This window comes from Pseudopipra pipra, chromosome 5 (assembly GCF_036250125.1).
Source record: "Pseudopipra pipra isolate bDixPip1 chromosome 5, bDixPip1.hap1, whole genome shotgun sequence".
NCBI classification, from domain to species: domain Eukaryota; kingdom Metazoa; phylum Chordata; class Aves; order Passeriformes; family Pipridae; genus Pseudopipra; species Pseudopipra pipra.
This window is the reverse complement of record NC_087553.1, coordinates 235,025-256,820: the sequence shown is the minus strand read 5'-3', so window position 1 is coordinate 256,820 and position 21,796 is coordinate 235,025. Positions and strand designations below refer to the sequence as shown.

The following is a 21,796-nucleotide window of genomic DNA, read 5'->3' as shown; positions in this document are numbered from 1 at the left end:
CCATCACAGTGTGCCACCTCCAGGGTGTGGGGCGTGTGCCATGAATTAGATTGTGAAATGATTTTTATTTTCTGATGCTTTTTTCTCTTATTTTTCAGTGGAACAGGTCCCCTGATCTGGTTCACAGCATGGCCCTGCCAGGAGCTGGAATTGGGAAGATTGAGGAGTGATGCCATGTGGCATGAGGACAAAAAAGGTGGAACTGGGTGTTGGGATGTTTCTGAGGCCACAGGAGCAGAAAACTGTGGCCTTTCTGCTGCCAGCCTGAGGCGAGCCTCAATTTCTAGCCAGTAATGATCTTGTTAATCTGTTTTATAGCACAGTCAATCTGCATATGTTTTCAAGTCTCATCTGACCTCCCCCTTCTGTGTTATTGAACATCTTGTTTAGAAATTCTTTTATCAAACACTTAAAACAATTTTAGAAATACTTGTTTAAAAAAAATCTAGGACTTAATTATGGGCAGCTCCTATTCCCACAGCAAAGCTGGTAAGTGTAAAGAACAGTGAGAAATACTTGAATCAGAACATGGACAGTCGAAGTTTAAAGGAAAAACTGAGACCTACAAAGCATTTCTACGTGTGTTGCTTTTGTTTTAAAATTTGACTTGTAGATGTGCAATGATTAAGCAGAGAGCTCAGAAATGGACTCTGTGGTTGTTCTTCATCCCAGGCCGTTGTGGCCAACGCTCAGTGTACTGGTTGTGAACGCTGGAAAAGGCTGGGTGTGTATCACTGCAAGTGTTAGTCATGGCCTGGAAACAGGGGAGGAAAATAATTGAAGCTGAAGTTACTCAGCTAATTGCTTTGACTAAGTCTCACATTTACACACCCTAAGCACCTAAACTCAACATTTTTACTTGACAATACTTGCCCTTCCTCTGGGGGGAAGTAGTACAAGCGGTAAGTAGTGCAAGTGAGTACAAGGCAAAGAAACTGCTCGTATGAAGGATCCTGGAGGACTGCCAAACTGACTGGGGGAGCCCTGGGAAATGCACTGAGTGGACACACAGCACCAGTGCCACGTGCTACCACTCTGGACACAGCAGCAACCTGTCCTTTCCTTTAACTGCCTCGCTCCAAACCAAAGCACAGCAGCTTAGCTCTGAACTTGCCCTCAGGAGCCACTGGACTTTGCACCAAGACGAGCCTCTCTTTGGGTGCTCTGGCAGCAGCACAGCCTGTAACATCACTGCATCTCCCTCCTAAACAGATGTGCTTGGAGCACGAAGAACTTGGCCCGGGGTGTGCAGAGTACGAAGGCAAACAGAAGTGCCATCGTCAGTTTTAATTTCTGCACTGGGACTGAATTATTTACAAAGAGATGAGATCGCAGCAAGCTGACATTTTCACAGCAATTCCTTCTTGAAATCTGCATAAACAGAGACTTCTGAAGCTTCCATTAAGGCTACAACTAAAGCCAGACAAGAGTAGATAAGCACTGCTGGGAGCATGCTGGGAGTATTTCCCAGTGACAGCTCAAGCTGATCGAGCCATGTGAGGGAACACACACACTGCATGGAAATAGAGGAAGACACTTTTAAGAGAAAACCAAGAAGTTACTAATAATTGCATTAAGAAACACGACCCACCAAACATTCTACCTTCCCTCTGTGTTCTGCTGGGTCATGCTCACGTACAAGCTCTGCAGGGGAAGGGCAGGTTTTCTGCAGGATTCTTAGAGGAGAGAGCACAGAGGTGTTACAGGAAAGAAGGGTTGGGAATTGGAAACAGACATCAAAGGGGGGCACAGAGTTGACGTAAACAGTAAAGAGACTTGAGAGGGGTCAGCGAAAGATGGCTTTGGCTGGAGAGGGGGTAGAATGAAGGCCAAAAGAGATGTTGCAATAGTCAGCTTGTAAGATACAAATCAGAGTTATGGTGGGGACAACAGGGACAGATTTTAAGGGTGTTGCCCAAGAGAATCTCAGTGAGACAGATAAAACACCGAATGGGAAACTGAGACTGGGGAAAAGGGGCAGTGAAGACTTCACAGAGCCAACAAAACAAAACTAGGAGCCAGTGAGAAGCCTGGATAAGGAAAGAAACTCTTTCTTTGAAATAGGAAACATTCAAACAGTATTCAGTTCAAAGGACTGGAAATACAGGGATCAATAAATTAAAATGCATTAAGCAATTAAATTAAGAGTGCATCTATTTCCAAGGATAATAGAAAAAACTTGAAAATAGGAGGAAACTGTTATCCCTTCAGTCACACTGTGGCATGTACCATGTGCATTGAAGGAAGGAGCAATCAACCCCAGTAACAGAATAACAAAACTTCTATCCAGTTCAAGATACCAAGCAGTGACTTGTTTTCTAAAAACGTGTAGTTTTATTATATTAAGTCTAGCTGATTTTTAGCAGTTCTCAGAGATAAAAACCAAACCCCACAAATAAATCTGCTAAATCCTGCAGAATATGGTAATGTAGTGTCCAGCACAAAAAGAAACATATAGAAAAGGAATCTTACACTGAAGGAAGAAATAACTCAGATGAGAAGGTTAGGCAAATTTGGGGAAGAAAAGCCACAGTTGAGTTATAAGAGTAATTGCTTATGCCCCATAAACTTTTTTCAAGTCACTCATTTCCCCTGTGGTTCCTCCAGAAGAGCAATGAGAGGAATGCCAAACATTCTGGCTTAGGAAGCGTTAATAAGGTCAAAGCACTGTGATCTTACATGCAACTGTTCTGAAGGCTTTTGGACACAGGAAGAGGCCTATGGACACCTGGAACGTTTGATCTTGACACTCTGACAAATAATGAATTATTTTAATAAGGAAGAAGTACTGAACAAAGTAACTTTCGAATACAGGTAGAAGTTACCTGAGTGACTGGTCTATACCTTACGTTGATGGCATGGTAAACATCTCTAACGAAAATTTATAAGTAACAACTTCAGTTGCTTCTTTTGTTGGGAAATACAATCTCAGGTTTAAAAACAAAACAAAACAGAAAGAATGTCTAAATAGTTTTGCAGAACAGTAGACTTGTGTAAACCTGTAACTCGAATCCTGGTTCCATCCAAAACCTGTCATATTCAAATGAGGCAGATGAGCCTCCTATGATTTATCTAAATGTTTTCATTTATCACCTTTAGTCTTAGAGCTTTGTTCTAATCCAGGAGAGAGACGTGCATCTGAAAAAAAGCCAACCTGCAAATCCAGCCTGCCCTAAAACCAACAGCCAAGCAAAGCAGCACAGACATTTCTGTATCCAAACTGCTCTACTGGGGCAGAGCTTCCTAAGGAAAGCTCAGGGTGGATACATCTCACAGATCTCCTCTGCTCCAACAGTTTTCTTGGCTGTTGGTTTTTTTTAACGGGGTTGGTCTGGTTAGAGAGAATTGCTCTTTAAACAATAATTTGCATACTGTGTATATTAAATGAATCAGAAGTAACCATCTCCTGTTCATTATCACATGGGACTTCTGGCTTTGACATATTTTGACGAGGCACAAATGGGCAGGATTCAGTGTGCACAAAATTATACATAAAAGGCATAAATTATGCTTGGATAGTTTTCTAGACTTCTGCTAGTGACCTCTGTTCATAAAACTTCTTGCCTCGTGATGGTCCAGCCTCTTCTACTCATTTAAGAAGAGTAATTCAGTGGTGTTAAATTAATTTTCACTTAGCACACGTTAGCTCTGTAAAACTTCAATAATCACTCAAGGACAAACAGAACTGTATATCTGCTGTTTCAGCTGATAAAGGGCTGGCTACGACACTGGGTGCCTGCAGTGCCTGTTCAAACAAATACCCGAGTGGGGAGGCTCTGTGGCTGTAGCCACCTTCTTGGGAAAATCTTTCGTCACGACCCAGCATAAGCAAGGCCCCATTGTCTGCTAAACCCTTTGTCATCAAAGCAGCAAGAGAAACCACAGCAACCATCTGAGTGCAGGGTCAGCCCACTTCCCCTGTGTTACCTGTAGCTGGAGGAGGTGATGAAGGTGCTGGCAGTTTTTCCTGGTGTACTCTCTCTCCCAGGCTTCTGAATGAGTCTGTGCTGACTGGATCTGCTCATCTGCTCCCACAGAATTGTTTTGAGAGGCTCCATGTCTGGCCTTTAAATAAAGGAAAAGGAATTTTTGTTCTGCAAAGGAAAACATTTTGTGACAGAAATGCTGCATGTGGCTGTGCAGACCTCTGGCAAAGCTGGCTGGCTACTGGAAAGATGGAAAATCAACTACTGCACAAATCTGGCTGCTTGTTTCACAACTGGCAAGTTGTTAGGCAATAGCAATAAGGTTATTGCATATTAATAGAATATAACACTAATTAAATCTTATTCCAGCTAAAAGCCTAGTAAGTAATCTAATTTGTGATTTCTAAAAGCTTGCACATTTAAATAGCTAATGGATGTTTATGATATTTACTATGTTATTAAGATTTGAAATGTGATACAAATTTACACAATCCAGTCAGTAATCTACACTTTAAAAGCTCTTTCAGTAAAAAAGGAATCAGTACAGTCTCCTGTACAAATATTTTAAGTGCAGAATAGATTCTACTCCTTCACTACAGATGCTTTCTGCAACATCAGCAGTTTTTATGGACAAAAAGTATCCAAATTCTTCAGAAGAAACACTTCCAATACAGGGATTAAGAGAGCTCTCTTCCATGTCTGGGGTAACACAGCCCTCCCTGCTGACCGTGCTGAAGACGGAGGTTGCTACACATTTGGTGTGGGACGAGAAGCCCACAGCTCATAAACAGGAAACAGCCCACAACTCATTTTAAATTCCAATAAATATTTTGTGTTTTTACTGCCTTGGATGTGCTTGTGCGTGAGTCAGGACGAGATGAGCTCAGCAGCTAGCATAAAGCTCAGCCAGCCTGGCAGGCCTCTCACTGGCAACAGTGGTGAATCCATAAAATGTGTATATTCCTGAGGCAAAAGCCTGCATCCATGCCAAGATATTACTTTGGGGAATTGTGCTGCAGTGCTTGTGCCATGTCACCTCAGGGACCAGCAATACGAGCACACTTGCAAATAGACCTCCTAAACCCAATCGGAAAGTTCAGTATGGAAACTCATACAAATGTCCTCAGTTTCCACAGCTTCCTTGCCCACGCGTGAGGGGAAACAGGTTGGAAGGAAGGAAGGAACCAAACTGAATGAAAAACTTGTCTTCTCAGATAATATCTTTAATGGAAATAGTCCCTGATGCTTGTTATCAGCTGATCTCTGCTACACACAGACTGGGAGGAAATACATAGATGTTAAAACTGGGAATTTACCAACTAAATCAAATTATTCTTGTGGCATTGGGTGTTGTCCCGGCTTGGAGCAGACCTTGGAGGAGCACTAGTGATTGAGAAGTTGGGCTGTGACCAGAACCAGCTTGAAATAGTCTTAAAAAGGTTAAAATAAATGTGAGGGCTTTCATTAGCTTTGTTTTCTGGGGTGTTTCTGTTGCCTTTTGCTGGTTGGTATGAGCCATGCTTTTGGGGGTTTTGAGCCTCTGCTGTTACTGTTGTTCCTCCACCAAGTGCTCTGGTGTCCAGGGCCGTGTGCTTAAATTTATGAGACATTTGTGGAATTCAGTGTGGTGCTCACTGCAGTAGGGGCGCTGAGCCCTCAGGACAGTGCTCTCCTTTCCCTTCTGGGCCTCAATCAACTTCCCATTGGAAACATCTGAAGCGACTCATGTTTCACCTTCCCGGCACTGTGCCATTGACTACTCAGGTCAGTGATAAAGTGGGTTTTCTTGTAAGTTTGTTTTTTGGGGGTTTTTTCCCTGAACAAAGTGCAAATGTGAAGGCGAACACGCGCTTCCGTGATTTTGGAAAGCCAGCAGTGTTTTTGTGCAGCGATGGGTCCCCCCTCGCCTGCCCTCAGGCAGGCGGGCACACACTTGATGGAAAGTCTTGGTGCCTCAGGCTCGCCTACCTTCGCCCCGGACCTCAGTGAAGCTGCAGCGGCGCAGAGGGACCCAAGGCCGGTGGGATGTGAGGTGAGTGAGGGGTCTGAGGGTTCTTTTCTTCCATTTTAGGCAACAAGGGGTCTGAGGAGAGTGAGGACTGTGAGGGGTCTGAGGGGAGGGTGTGAGGGGAGTGAGGGGTCTGAGGGGAGGGTGTGAGGACAGTGAGGGGTCTGAGGGGAGGCTGTGAGGGGAGTGAGGAGCGTAAGATGTGTGAGGACAGTGAGGGGTCTGAGGGGAGAGTGTGAGGACAGTGAGGGGAGTGAGGGGTCTGAGGGGAGGCTGTGAGGGGAGTGAGGACTGTGAGGAGTCTGAGGGGAAGGTGTGAGGGGAGTGAGGAGCGTAAGAGGTGTGAGGACAGTGAGGGGTCTGAGGGGAGGCTGTGAGGACAGTGAGGGGTCTGAGGGGAGGCTGTGAGGGGAGTGAGGACTGTGAGGGGTCTGAGGGGAAGGTGTGAGGGGAGTGAGGAGCGTAAGAGGTGTGAGGACAGTGAGGGGTCTGAGGGGAGGCTGTGAGGGGAGTGAGGACTGTGAGGGGTCTGAGGGGAAGGTGTGAGGGGAGTGAGGAGCGTAAGAGGTGTGAGGACAGTGAGGGGTCTGAGGGGAGGGTGTGAGGACAGTGAGGGGAGTGAGGGGTCTGAGGGGAGGCTGTGAGGGGAGTGAGGACTGTGAGGAGTCTGACGGGAGGGTGTGAGGCATCTGAGGACTGTAAGGGGTTTGAGGGGAGTGAGGACTGTGAGGGGTCTGAGGGGAGGGTGTGAGGCATCTGAGGACTGTAAGGGGTTTGAGGGGAGTGAGGACTGTGAGGGGTCTGAGGACTGTGGGGCCCGTGAGGAGTGCGAGAGGTCTGAGGACTGTGACGGCTGTGAGGGGAGTGAGGACTGAGATGAGGGTGAGGGGTCTGAGGGGACTGTGTGAGGACTGAGATGAGGGTGAGGGGTCTGAGGACTGTGTGAGGACTGAAATGGGTGCGAGGGGTCTGAGGACTGTGTGAGGGGTCTGAGGACTGAGCGGGGTGCGAGGGCAGCGGGGCCGCCCCCGCCCCGCCAATGGCGCGCGGCCGCGGCGGGAGGTGTGTGCCGACCTCACTTCCGGGACCTGTCACCGGCCGCTCCCGCCCTGGTCCCGGTCCCGGTCCCGACCCCGGTCCCGCCTCGCCGGCAGCCGGGGACGCGGCGGTGCCCGCCCGGCCCGGCGCAGCGCAGCCCGCAGGGGCAGCGATGCACGGTACTGCCCTAAGGGCGTCCCCCGCCCCGCCGTGCCCGAGTCCCGCGGGGCTCCGGGGAGGAGGCGGGAGCGCCCGCCCGGGGCTGGTGACGGCCCCGCCTCGCTAACGCGGCGGCGGCTTTGCTAATGACCTGTCCTCTCTTCTCCTCCCCTCCCTCGCTATTCGCTGCTCCTTATCTCCCTCGCCCCGCGGTGCGAAGCCCTCGGCGGAGCGGCGGAGGCAGCGGGCGGAGGTAGCCGGCCCGGGGAGATGCTGTAGCGGCTCCCGCTGCGCGCTCGGCTCGGCGCCGGCCGCCGGCTGCGGGGACCGGGCCCAGGGCTGCGGGACGGGCAGAGCCGGCCCAGCGCGGGCGGGCGGAGGTAAAGAGCCAGCCTGGGAACCCGGGGGAGCGGGGAACGGGGGGGTCGATGTCCCGTCACACAGGGTGCTGCTTGGCAACTGTCATGTGTCCTAAATGGGGCACATCTGGATTGTCCTTAACCTGGAATGAACTCGGGCACTGGGCAGAAAGTACGAGCCTGGAGGTTCCCGCTGTTGGCTTGGCTGGGCCAGGCGGGTTGTGCTGTTCCCGGTCGGCCGCTCGGAGGGAAGCCCTCTGTCCTAGGAGTGGGGGCTCTCTGGTTTGGTCAGTTCTTGGTTGTCCCTCCGGGGCTGACCACTTGCTCTTCAGAAGGCATTCCAGAAGTACTGATGGAAAAGAGCGCGAAGACGTATTGCCTTGTATTTATATTAAGATTGGCACAGTCTCAGTAACACGGGTAGCTGTTCCTAAGCTCGCTGAGGGAAGTAGTATGAGTACAGGATTCATCAGACACGATTATCTGCAATGATAATGTCTGGCACTTTGGTGGCATTGGATGTCTTAGTAGTACTGCACTAATAGGGGTGTCACATAAGTTTTGTTGTGAAGGAAAGTGGTGGTCAAACTGCACTTGTTACAGAACATGCACAGATTTTCTCATTGGCATTCTGCAGTGGTCACTTTTAGATATTTGCTTTGCAGGCAGCAAAGCCAATCAGCTATAAAAACTGTTTCCTTTATGAATTCTGAATCCCTGACTGAGCACTGAGGTTACCTGGTCTCATGCTGGAACCAAGGGCAGTTGTGGTTCATGTGATGTGGTCACACGTCTGCTCAAAGCTAAACCAGTGTCATAACCTTTGTTAGCTGGTGTGAGCTGCCAAGGGGCCATCAGCTCCTAGTTAATTTAGTGGCAGATTTGGGGATTTTGAGTAACACGATGTGGTGTTTTGGAAGGATGAGGGTGTGCAGACCTTATCAGAGGTTTGTGGAACTGTGCAGGCAGCATGCGCCCTCCCTTTTCCCATGTTTGGAAGGAACTCTTAGTGTGGTCCAAAAAAAATTCTTATCAGTCTTTTGCTACTTTACATTGACTGTCATCCTCTGCAGTCAGGTGCACAGGGAGTTCTGGCCACCTACTGCAAACTTGCACATCCCAAACACCTGGTGGTTTTGTCATTTGCTTTTCAGTGGTTCTTTAAGGTCTTCATTTCCTGTTAATCCTGCAGTCTTCATAAATGCTATAATGAATTTTAAACCATGGGAGAGAGGGTTACATTTCAGTTGTGATTTCGTCCAGTTATGCTTTTAATATTTCACGTGTGGAGTGTTATAAAAATACTAGGGGAAATTATGTCCTACAGGAGAGTAGGATATATGGCCTAAGGTATTTATTTTGTTCTAGAATATGGATTATAATGCTCACTGTTGTCCCAAGATGGACAAGGAGGGCACAGGAATTTTTCTTAGTATTTTTTCTTTTTAGAACAGCTTGTACTTCAGAATTGCAAACAGCACTATTTTTCTCTTTAGTTTATTGTAGCTTTCCTGCTGAGATTTGAGTTCTGTTTTTCTTGCATATTTTTGCAAGGGGAAAAAAGGGGACACCACACTTGTTTTGGAAGATAAATGAATTCATATTTATTATATGTTCAAGCATACTTCCTTAAAGAATTTTGGAATTTTAACTTTCTTTTAATCTGACTGCTCTTTCAAAATCTCCCCAAATCTTTATTTTTTGGCATTTTAGAGGTATGTATAGTTTTTGTTGTTGTTGTTTTTAATGGACCTTGTAAAGTATATAAAAGCAAAATCTGTACCTTTGGGGGTGTAAATGGTACTTAAAAGGCCCATTGCAAAGACATCTTATGCCCCTTGGAAACCATAACAGTTTGTCCATTGAAAGACTTGGACGTTTGTGGGAATGCTCCTTATGAGTAAGAGTATTTTGCTTTAGAACAGATAATTAAAACAGCACAGAGCTTTCACTATAATATTCTTAGTTGAGTGGTTTTGAATTTTTCTAGTATGAAGAAAAAAGATCAGAATGATATTGGGATATACTAGTCATATTCCCTAGTTAGCTAGATGTCAGTGTGGTCCTGCTGTAAAACTAGTGATGTATTAAAAGCCTCAATCATTTAAAATGTAATTTTAGCCCAAGTGAAATGACAGCGTTTTTTTCCTGCAGAAGCATTAAGGAATATTTTTTGAAAAGCCTTAAATTACATCATCTCAATATAAAATCAGAATAGTAAGCTTTGGGAAATTTTGTTGACTCTTTATTTTTATTTTTTTAAGAAAAGATGTCAGCAGCTTTTTATTGATGAAGAACCACTTGTTATCACCAATGTGCACATGAAATGGAAAGGGAACAGATTCTGGAAAAGAACTTCTGTTACAGCCTTGCAAGATACTACCTGAAGTGGTGAGTACATATGTGGGCTGGAGGCTGTCCTGGCATTGTTCTTGAACAGCTAGGGAGAACAAACATTTGGGGTAGAATCGCTGTCAGGAGTGATTAATGTATAGTCAACTGACAAGGAAAGAAATCTCAGCAAGCAGTGCCAATAAATAATTGATAAACAGAAAGTAGTAGCACAGTCAGGAGAGCAGAGAAGTAAAACTTCCTTATGTTCTGATATCTACTATGGTCTTAGGCAATAGTTATTAGAATTCTGAATTCTTAATATTTTAGAAGTAGAGTGATCAGGATTTCACTGTCAAATTAAATATTGAACAACTTGTTATGAAGCAGAATGCTGATTTTTTTCACTGAATTAAAAAGTACTTATCTGGTAGGGTTAGGCTCTAAATCATCAAAATAAAACTAAAATCTCTGAAAGAGTGTGATATTTGGCATGTCTTAAAAACATTGAATTGATATGAGAAGATTGTTGTGTGACCAGATTGCATGTGGCATTGAGATGTTGCCAAGTCTGACTCCACTTCCTCATACCAGTTCTCATAGTTTCTGCTTATGAAACAGTATTTATTTATAAGTGCATTGCATGTGTCTTTAAATATCTAGGAAGTGTAATTTCTGTGTCCAGTGAAGGGCTTCTCGTGCACAGATTAATACAAATTATAAAATACAACTCTGGCATTCCAGTGCTGACTGAGGCTTGAGTTGGTACGTGAGTAGTTTGTGTGGGTCTTTACTGGGTCTTAAAATCCACATGGGGTTGAATTTTTTTTTACTTTGGAGATTGAAAGATGCAAGTTACCAAAGAGGCAGAGTTTGTTCTCTGGTACGATATTCCTCTAAATTTATTGGTTTAAGTTCAATTTGTCTTGTGCCTGTGGAAACACTAGGAGTGGAGTGGCCAGCATTTGGCAAATTACCCATTCCCTTCTAGAAATGCTGATATACTATCATGGCTTTTAAAAAATATATAAACTGAGAAATTACTCAATCTTTCCAAATAGTAAAATAAACTTGTTCAAAAAGGTATCTGCCTTGAGGAACTCAGAGGAGTGAGCAGCTACTGAAGTTGTTTCCAGGCAGATGAAATACATGTGAAAGCGAGTTAGTCCAATATTTTCATATTTCATTTTTTGGTATCTCATTAGTTTGTTTTCAGTTTGTTGGTGAGTACATAGAAGGAAACCAGAAATGCTGTTTGGTGTGCAGATGAAGTGCAGGTTGAGTAACACCTTACTCATCTGTGAGTGTGTAATATCCTGGAGCTGAGAGAATGTATCATTATGGATAGCTTAGAGTTTGATGTATTTTACATTAAAAAATGGTACCATAATAACTTGCTGTTATTTATATTTAACAAAAAAAAAGGATCGTAAAAATTGATCATTTGAAACTATTTCACAGCCTGTGATTAAGGTTTGGAGGCAGGATTACTGTTTTGTTGTATACACCCATGCAGCCAGCACTGTTAGGCTGAGTGAATACTGTTATTTGCATACAGGCTTGTATTGCCATTCTTTTTTTTGTTACACAAATAAGTGCTACGTGCCTGTTCTGTTGTAAATAATTATTTACTGGAAATGATTGATATGACAAATCACAGAACAAACCACTGAATGTGAATGTTCAGAAGGTAAGAAGAACTTTTGTGTGTTTGCAACACCTATTTGGAAGTGAAGACTTGAATTAGTGATGATATGTCCTACCCTGCTGTTAGTGTTACTGCTTCAGCAAGAATGGTGTGAAGTACCTGACACTGGAGTTGTGGGGCAGGGTGCCATTGAACAAAAGAACTCCCCCCATCTTTATGCAGCATGTGTGAGGGGGAAGGTGGGCCTTGTGTCAGGAGACTTCTCTGGAGACTCCTGCATTCATCAGCAGGCAGTGCCTGGTGGCTTTCTGGCCTAGGGCTGGGGAGTGCTCCAGCACAGATGTCCATTAATGCACTCACTCTGATGTTAAAATAAAATTAATTGCAGCCCAGAGGTCATAGTGACTTGTTGCCTCGTTGGCAGTTTTCAGGGGAAGATTACTATATATATATATATATATATATATATATATATATAGTGAAATTTATTTATTCTTACCCCCCTCAGGATAAAAGACTGCTGTGTGCAATTAAGCAGGCCAGACTGATCAAATCAGGCAGCAGCCTTGGTACCTTGTAAGTAAGAGACAAGCAGCACAGGATGCTGCCTTTGAAAAAAGCAGCAGCTGTACCTGTTGTGTTCTGTGCTGCCACACAGACATAACTGCACATAAACATGCCCACGTTTTCAAAACACTGTCAAATGTTCAACTTAAATGTACGTTTTGGGCACCTGATTCTCAGCATACCGAGCTGCCATAATTCCAGCTGAATTTACAAGGAGTTGCATTTTCTCAAGATTATAAATCCTGTAATAAATCCTGTGGAAATGTAGAAGTGATTAGCCTTTAAGAATAAAATTGTTCAGCTTTCAGCTTTCATTCATTCGATTTCTCTTTTACATGGCGGGGTGTGTGTGTGTATGAATGAGCACATAAATGCAAACCGGACAGAAAATAGGATGTCTCCTCTCTCTGTTGTTCCTGTTAGCCCTGCAGATATAGACTACAGCAAGAAATGTGGTTACAGAGCGTGACAGGTCTGATCTAGGCCCCTTCTTTCCACACCACCCGTGTGTTTCTGTCCCTCCTTTGCAGCCCCTCGGGGGTCTGTTCTCTGGCTGGTTTTCCCGTGTTACTCAGGGAACGGAATGGTTTCACCGGGGCCGTGTCTGCCCGGGGAATAACCCGTGCCAGGGACTGTTCTCGGGGCTGGACACAGCCGTGCTCCTCCCCAGGCTGCGCCTGGCTCCCGGCACAGCGCTGTGCTCCCGGCCCGGGGTGTTCCTGGGAGCGGGCCAGGCCGGTGTGCCCGGGGTGGTGTCCAGGGCGGTGTCCCGGGGGACGCTGGCACTCGGCTGGCCCCGCTCTGGGCTCCCGGGGGACGCTGGCACTCGGCTGGCCCCGCTCTGGGCTCCCGGGGGCCGCTGGCACTCGGCTGGCCCCGCTCTGGGCTCCCGGGGGACGCTGGCACTCGGCTGGCCCCGCTCTGGGCTCCCGGGGGACGCTGGCACTCGGCTGGCCCCGCTCTGGGCTCCGGGAGGACACTGGCACTCGGCTGGCCCCGCTCTGGGCTCCCGTACTGGTGCGGGGTGGCCAAGGGCGGCAGCCAGCGCAGGCACGGGGGGTGGCGTGGCTGGGAAGGGAGGAGCGAGAGGGAAGGTGCGGGGACCTGTGGAAGGGATGTCCTTGTGATTTGAGGGAGCTCTTACGTTACTTAAGCTTGTCTAAGTACCCTTAAGGTAACATTATTTTGCAATCAATGACTCAGTTTGGCTCTGCAGAGAAATGCTGTGTCCCCATACCTGCTCTTCCAAAGTCTGGTTCAAGCCGGCTGAAATGCCTTACAAAGTGAAGTAAAACTGGAATATGAAAGTACATATATTGCTTTTTAAACAGGCTTTCTTATCCTGGCTCTTTCCCTGGACTCATGTTTTAGTTCCACCTTTCTGCAATTCAGCTGCTTCCTCAGTTAGAAGGAGTGGGGTGGCAATGCTGGTATTGCCCTTAAACTGGTAACCAGACACCCTTTGTGTCATGGGAAGGATGAGCCGGGACAATAATGGCAGGAAAAGAATCGCTTATGTTTTAGCACTTTTGGGTCTCGCAGGAGCGTGGGGCTTGTGATCTCCATGCTGTAGTGAGTGACCTGATTTAGAGCTGTGAAGTCATGTGTCCCAAGAATATCCTCTATCTGTCGTGTCAGGAGCTTGCAAGTACAAGTACTTGATGTCCATTTGCCAAAAAATGTAGATTAATTGCATTCATGCCAGTTGCCAAGGCTCTTGTCAGCAATGCTAATTCATTGTAAACTTTGTTTTTGTGCGATACATTTATTGCAAAGAAAAACTTTTTAAGGTAGGGATGTCTAGGTTATCAGACTAAAACTGAAGGCCTTTGTCATAACAAAAAAAATCCAAAACAAAACCCAAACAAACAAACAAAACAAAAAGTGAAAGAATTTTGTTTCTCATTCCACTTTGGGTGCTCTGAGTTGTGACATGGCATTAAATTGAAGTTAGTTTATTTTTAGCAGGTTTTATTTGTGTATTTATTTAAGTGTAATAACTGAGCAACAAGAGCCTGTAAAAATACTTTGAAGGAATGAGTGAAATAGTAGCACAATGAAGAATAAGTAAACTACACAACTCCAGGTGCTGTTTATAGAAGACATTACATTTTTTTGTGCTAGTAGAAGAGTGTGAAAGCTAGCCCATTGGAATGACTCAGTTTGCAAAAGTACACTTGCAAGCAGAAGGGGCCTAAATCTGTTACACCTTGTCTGAGGGTCATTCTTTTTGATAGGATATAAATTCTTCTGTTAAGCTGAATTTAGTTTATCAAATCAGTCATGTTACTATGTCTGGGCAAGGGAATAGAGTTTATCAGTGAAATAAAACCACTGAAAATACACAGTGGTGGTGTTCTCTGCTAAGAAGGCGAATTCAGGCTTCTTGAATCTCTTCCAGAAACAGATGTAAATTGCTCTGTAGCTTTTCAAACAGTGAATAATCCCAGTCTGTTGTGGTGGGTGATGAATCATGCAGGGGGCTGCAGATGGTGCAGCTGTGCAGGCGCTGCAGGAGCTGGGGTGGGAGGCTGCAGGGCCCCAGGGGGTGAAGGAGGTGATTTGGGGTTGGCTGATATGGCTGATGAAAGAGTGTTGGAAGGAGCATGCCAGGGCAAAGCCCAAACTGTAACCTGAGATTTGGGATGGGGAGACGGAAAGGGGGCACTCTTGAGGCAGAAAGGTATTTTTCGTTGTTATTGGTCTTTGAAATGAAAGTTGCAGCATGAAACACCGAAGTAACTGGACTTTGTTCCGAGCCAAAACAAGAAGGAGCCCGAGCTTAGATGTAGGAATTGAAGCTGTAAACAAAAAGAGAAAACTAAGAGACTTCGTGTCCCTTTTAAAGGAATGCTGGTCGTAAGTAGGAGAGCTGTTGCAGGGACAGGTACAGATGCAAAGCTGTGGGCTTTTTTATTTCAATTTTTCTAGGCATGACCTGTGTAACGAGATCAGGGTCGCAAAGTTTGGGAGTTTGTGAGGTGGAGAAGTTGTATCTGAATAGGCAGACTAACAATGGGGAGTTGCAAGGCCTAAGTTATCATTAAAAGGCAGGTAAGACTCAACTGAAGCTTTTCACAATCTTAAATCAATATGTGAAACACACCAAATCATCTTTCAGCCTTTTGCATTAAGTAATTTTAACTTATCTTTTTCTTTTTTTCCCCTCTCCTTTTAGATTTAGAAGTATTGTTCCAGAACAATAGCTCTTTATTCAGGAAGAATGTTACCATTAAGATGTCTGTAAGAACTAGTATTTTTGCTCAGGGGTCAGAAATTTTCAGCCAAAGTGAATATTTCACCACTATTTCAAGGACAGCCAATTATCTTTTTCTTAATAAAGTATGTGATTAGGAGTCCAAGTGAGTTCCAGGTCTGGGAAATTGTAGAATAATCCAATACTGACATAACTTCAGGCACCTGTTGAGCACTTATGTGTTCTACAGGACCTAGTAAATATAAAACAAATACTGAAAATGAACTGGAAAAAAAATGGGGGGGAAGAAGGCAAAAGTCCAGATCTGTCTTGGAAGAGAGTTATGCTCCAAAAGTGCTATACTGAAAGCTGTTTTCAGGGTTGTTTTCTCATGTCTTTTGGACTAGTTACCTGTCAGGTATATGCAGAATGGTCTGCTGTCCTCTCCCTCCACCCAGTAATTCTGAACCTGCAAGCCTTGGCAAATCACAGAAAGCAATAATGGCTGCAAAGGCATTCAAGTCCTCTGATTGTTATGGGAGTTGGTAGCTTGGGAGAAGAAAGGAAAACCCGTTCTTGAGCCTCCTGAGGAAGTGAGGCAATAGGAGTTCCAGAGTTCCCTGTTCTGTTTGGCCTGTCCTGTGCCAACCAGCACAGGAGACAAGAGCCCCCAGCAGCAGGGGCTGCACCAGCTCCAGCAGCTTTGGGGAGGGAGCACCGAGAGCACAGCCCAGGGAGGGGAGCAGGGAGCCATCCCAGCACAGCAGGAGTGCCAGTGCTGGGGAAATGTGGGGTCTCTGGGAGCAAAGAACAGAAATTAAAGCTTTTTTATCCTTCTCCCCAAAGTTTTAATTTAATTTAAGGTTTTGTTTGTTTGTTTTTTTATCCTTTCCCCAGTGTTGTAATGCTGGCAGTAGTAAACACCCATGAATGCTGCTTTTTGAATTTGGGTACTGTCGATGCTCTCCAGCTTTTATCATGCTGTTTAAACAATTGCAAAAACTTCACTGCTGCTCAGTAAACTCAGAACTACTTGGCACCTGTCTGATATGTGGCCTTGAATTAGGTTGTATTTAGCTAAAGTATTTATTTCACAGGATCAGTCCTTTGCTCTTCTGTCAAATAAGCAAGGTTGAAATCATACCAAAATATTAAATATGCTCAGAGAACAAAAGATTAGGTAATTATTTCTTATCCTTCATTTTACTGTAATTTTCAGCTGAAGGCAGGTATTTTTATTTATAACACAGCAAGGATTCTAAGTTCTAAAGAGTATGTTGCTGCCAATAAGGTATTGTCAGCAATATATACCAATTGCTGTCACACATAAAGGTCTGCAGATAGAAAACAAAAGGGATTCTTATCTCCTAGTTTATAAGAACTCATTTTAAGTTATCCATACATTTACATGAACCCTAAAGATTGATGAAATAGTATCAAGTGTCAGAAAGTGCATTAAAGGCCTTGTTTGACTCTAAGTTAGTGACAATTGTTTTTATGTCTTTTCATAAATACAGTATGTCTGAAATTTCATATTTGTTAGAAAGAGTTACTAGACAGCTGTGCTTGTAAAAATTATGATGTCTTTCTTGATAGAACAGTCATGTTCTTGTGTTGGTTTGTTTGTTTTTATTTTTTTTTAATCAAGCATGTGAGCAAGTAAAACTTCTGAGTGAGAGGTTTATGTAACAGCACAGTCAATATGTTTAATGGAAAATGGCCAAAAATTTTGCCTGGCACTGCCTCTGTATGTATTAGATTATTATTTTAATTGACAATTCTAGTTGCACAGATGTCTTTAATTTGTTATCCTATGAAGTTTATTTTTACCATATGTAGTAAAATGTTCTCTGCAGGAGACTTAGCAAGGGGTTTACATTTTATTTGCTTCAAAAATTGATTATATTGGAGATAATCATTTGGTTACCACACTGAAATACAATTTTTGTTTGCCTTTTACCCTCACATGTCTTTATCCTTCAACAAATGAGGTCTCTGTAGAATATCAGGGTATAGTTAGAAGGTTGTTGAGCAGGCACTTTTCATAATCTGAGATGCTGTAATCACATGTGTAAGGAAACAATTGCAACATTGCAATTCAGTCTTAAGGATCTGGTTCCCAGTGAGCAGCACGTTGGGACAAACGCGTGGGCTGTTTGTAAACCCCGTACGTGTCACAATCAGCTTTGACTTCACCACTCAAACTTACTTTTGTGTAGTATTTTTAGAAAAAAAATTATAATGGTTTAGGGCATCTAATCTGTGCATACAGCTTATAAGACAGTTTTTGTGGGGTGTTTGGTTTGTTCCTTTTTCTTAATTCTCTTAGTTCTGGCCATAACATGCAACCAGATTTAGCCTCAATCTGAGCACTGATCTCTGAAGCTGAGGTGTCCCTGACTGTTAATCAGTTCAAAATCTTGGTTAATGTAATTAGCTTGTCAGACATTTGTACAGTATTGCAAAACTTAGAAAAAAGAGGTGACTTTCAAATGAATGGGTGAGGAGTTCTCAGGCACACCAAACAAATGGGTAAGGATTTTTTGGGATACATGGGGAAAGTGAAAGAGCTTTGAGTTCATCAGCAGGGTAATAAAAATATAGCAAATACTCAGATGACACATTTGTGTGAACGTGACCTTGGGTCTTGGATCAAGTAGCAAATACATGTATGTCATGTTTGTCTGAATGTGACCTTGCCTTGGTTCAAATATCAACCATGAATCAAATCCCAGCTTTCGATGTACGTGGAGGGAGAACAGCCCCACATGATCTTGGCTCCTCAGCAGTTGTGGTCCCCACGGGTGCATGTTCAGCATCTGTGTGCTGGGCAGTGTGCTGTGAGCCTCACAGCCCACAGGGGCTTGTCCCAAAGGATTTAGGGTCTGGAGAAGTTTGGAGCACAGACTGCTGTGGCTGATGTGATTAACACGTATAACCATTCGAATCCTCCCCAGGTATGGGATGATTTGAGTGGAATGTGACTGTGACCTGAGGTACTGACATGGAAATGCAAAACCTGGAGATTCTTTGGAGAGGGGAAAAGAAAAAGGGAGAGTGTGTTGCAGGTGTGAAAGCTTATAGAACAGTGAAGGGTGTTCTTTAGAAACTCTGGTGGGCTTTGAGAGGTACTGCTGGAACTGAACTTGGAAGACAGCCCATGACAGAGAACAGGGACTACTCAGAAACGTACTGGTTACTACAATGTTGCCACGGCTTAGTTTTTTGCAGAAAAGAAATGATTGTTGCTTTTTTTGGAATCTCTTGTTAATAAAATACTTTCTTCAATGGTCGTGCCTCAAAAATATTGGATGTTATGAACTCCAATATGAATATTTGCATTAAGTGCAAATAACTAATGTAATGAATTGGAAAATCTTCCTTCATACTGTTGTCCAGGCTGATTTTTTTCTAAAGCCATGTTAAAAATAGTATCTTTATTCTATAGATTTATAGATTAAGCTTCTAGTCAATTCTGACCCATGTGTCAGAGCTCATTATTGACTATAAAATGGAAACAGAGGCACACAATTACAAATTGCCACTTTTTCAGGACTTCTATGCATCTGGATTTTAAAAGTTGAAGCAAGATGAAAGACTTTAACAGAAAGTTTTCCACTTAAGTCTTTTACAGTGTTTGCTTGGTTTTGGAATCATCTAAAGATTAGACTGAGTTATAATGTAGTTAAAGAAATACGAAAGCCCAGAAACTCAAAAAATGCAAAGCAACCAACCAACAACAACAAAAAAAAGTGCAACAAAGACTGCTCCAAAAACACTTCTTGAAGAACATAGTAAAGTGAAGGAGAACATTATAGGTTGCCAATAACCCTAATATAGTATTATATAGTTTGTTAACTAATATTACTATTGATTTATACTGAAGTCCTGACTAGACAACTCTTTAAAGAATTCAGCAGACACAGATTTAAAAGAGATTTGAAAGCTTTCCTTTGACATATAACTCCTTCTGACTTTAGTTTCAGTTCAGCATTCACTAGAAAGAGAAGTCAAGTCTTCCTATTCCCAGTTGCAGAAACCTCCAAAACATTTACTCTTGGGATGAAAACTCACATTTAGAGGAGGGGAAAAAACCCAAACTAACCAAAAAATCTGCAAGTCCTACTGGTGTTCTGTGCAGACTTGAACCTATTTGAGCTTGAGTTCAAGCACCAACTCCATCTGCACTCTGTACAGAAGTGAGGTAGGAAGGAGATGTTTCTGTTACCAAAAGGAGCTCGCTGCAGATGTGAGCAATGCTGTGTGATGCATCTGGTGGCCGTTGGTGTGGAAGGGAGCAAGCATGGCTGCAGAGAGGGGCAGATTTGAGGGGATAGACCTGTAAGTCTTGTCTTTGGAGCCTGGAGGCAAAGATTGCACAACCTTTCTGTCCCATTGCTGATGAAGCCTAATCTGGCTCCTGTTGTTGAGGGGGATGGCAGGGGCTAATTTAAGTACAGGCTTCAGATCTCAGTGTGCCAATAACCCAGAGCTGTGGTCTGCCTTTACATCTGAAGTTGAGCTGTCTGCTAGAGTGACTGGAGTTACTAGTCTAATGCTGTGGATGAAATGTGATGAAATCTATTTCTGGTCTAATAAGAAAGTGTAAATGTAAAGAGTTCTGAGCTGGGTTCCTAGTTACCAGGTTCTTGAGGGCCTTGTTGAATTTAAAATTCTCTCTTAGAAAGCCATTTGCTGCTAGGATGTTGTTTTATTCTTTACAAGCAGCTGAAGACTTTCTTTGAGCTAGATTCTAGTCTCAGCTTGAGTTTCCAGCATTGGAACTATTATTTTACTTCAGTTGTTTATTGGAGCATGTTGTTTCAACTCAGAGTAAATGCCCATATCTTCCATTTACTGGGTTTCTGTGGGAGTTTTAGTGCTGGAAGGATGATGAGTATCTGGGGGATGTGCCCATACCAGCCTGCATGATCCTGACCTCCATGCCCCTGTCAAAAGATGATAATACCACTTAATCTAATAAAGATGCTGCCTGATCTGCAAAGCAGTTTTCACCTCTCCCCGGGGCCTGAAGAGGCACTGGCTTCTTTCCTGCAGGCAGTGCAGGTGCCAGGGTTACAGACCCATCAGGCAGTGCAGGTGCCAGGGTTACAGACCCATCAGGCAGTGCAGGTGCCAGGGTTACAGACCCATCCCTGCATCCTGCAGGGGAGGCTCAGCCTGCACACCCACGTTTGTTTGGTGGCCATGCAGCATGTGTATCCCTCTCCCCAGCTGCTTATTTCTGCTCCCTGCATTGAGCCAGCACTAACATTTGTAAGGCTCTGCCGTGAACTGGATCAGGGAAGGGACCTCATTGAGAAGTACCACGTCTTTAGTATGTAATCATGTAATCATGGCCTGGAAGATTAGTCATGGCTCTGGAAATTCCATTGAGCTCCACTCAACCCAAACATGTTAAGTGAGCTGTCTGACACTAGGTGAGCTGAATTACCTCTCTTATTTCTGTTTGCTGAAAATTAATTTCCGCCTTGTCATTTTTTGCTCCCTTAGTAACTGCATCTGTGCGAAAGTGAGAGGATATGAAATTTGAAATAAATAGTTTAATTATCTCCTGCATGGTTTTGTTGCTGTCCTGTTATTAGTTACATCTTAAACAGTAATCCTGGCAAAACAAACAATTTTTAGAACTATTTAGTGTATAACGAATGTGTTACATAAGTAAAAGAAAGTATTGGAGGAAATTGTGTATATGTAATCACGGGTTGGGAATGCAGCTGAATAGTTAAAGCAGAAAGGTTGCATTTAAAAGGGGGATGAGTGGTCCTGGTCAGAGACACTGATCTGTAATACACACCAGGCAATGTCTTTTAAAATCCAAGGGGACAGAAAATCCTGGGACCAAAGAAACGCAGCTTCCTGTCTCCATAAGTTTTCCTTGGGTTTGCTTAAGTGATATAAAACCAAAAAAGAAATATTCCCATCTTGGTTTTAGCACTTTGTCATGGCTTTGCCCCAGTTGGCTTTGCCCCACGGAGCCTCTTCCCCCCTGCCCTGCCGTGGGACTGGGGAGGGAGTCGGAATCACAGTTGATGGAACTTTTCCTCACGTAGCTTTTAAGATCTCACCTTTACAGTTCTACTATCAATTTCCAAAATTAGGGTATGTGAATTCTGGTTTGTTTTAAAGGCAAGGGTACCTGTAAGTTGCATATGCTGTCTTGGAGCAAAGACAAAGTTTTCCAGTGTGAGTTCTTTCAGGAGAGGGGTGTGGAACTGGCGGTCTTGATGAAGGGGTTGCTTAGGAAAATTTTTCATCACAAGCATAGTAAATTCTCTTTGTCTTAGATTCTTAATACTTGGTAAAATATAAAATATTACTAGTATGTAAGGTTACAGAGTATGGAAACTGAATCAATTGTCATGTGATAGAGAAGAAAAATGTGCATCCTTTCCCAGATAGAAGTCTGAGTGTCACATTTTAGGTGCCAAATTTTTTATTTTCAGTTGTTTTTTATCTGTTGTATCAGGATATTGGAAATATCCTGCAGCTTACATATTCAGGGCTCTTCCTATTCGCCTAATTTTCTGGAAGTATCTGCTG

General features: G+C 43.8%; 2 protein-coding genes across 4 annotated transcripts in view; both read left to right on the top strand.

The window, feature by feature from the left end:
* The window catches only part of LOC135413923 (uncharacterized), a 193,153-nt gene extending 187,435 nt beyond the window's left edge, over positions 1-5,718 (top strand). The window contains exon 13 of the transcript XR_010430494.1: positions 99-5,718. The gene's annotated coding sequence lies outside the window, so the exon portion shown is untranslated. The remainder of the gene's footprint in view (positions 1-98) is intronic.
* Positions 5,719-6,764: 1,046 nt separating this feature from the next.
* PPARA (peroxisome proliferator activated receptor alpha) overlaps positions 6,765-21,796 on the top strand; it is a 34,720-nt gene continuing 19,688 nt past the window's right edge. Inside the window, exons 1-2 of one of the 3 annotated variants that reach the window (XM_064654029.1) lie at positions 6,765-7,511; positions 9,755-9,881. The gene's annotated coding sequence lies outside the window, so the exon portion shown is untranslated. Of the gene's footprint in view, positions 7,512-7,598; positions 7,778-9,754; positions 9,882-13,589; positions 13,609-21,796 lie in introns of those variants that run through there. The other 2 variants (XM_064654030.1, XM_064654032.1) reach the window with 2 other exon arrangements.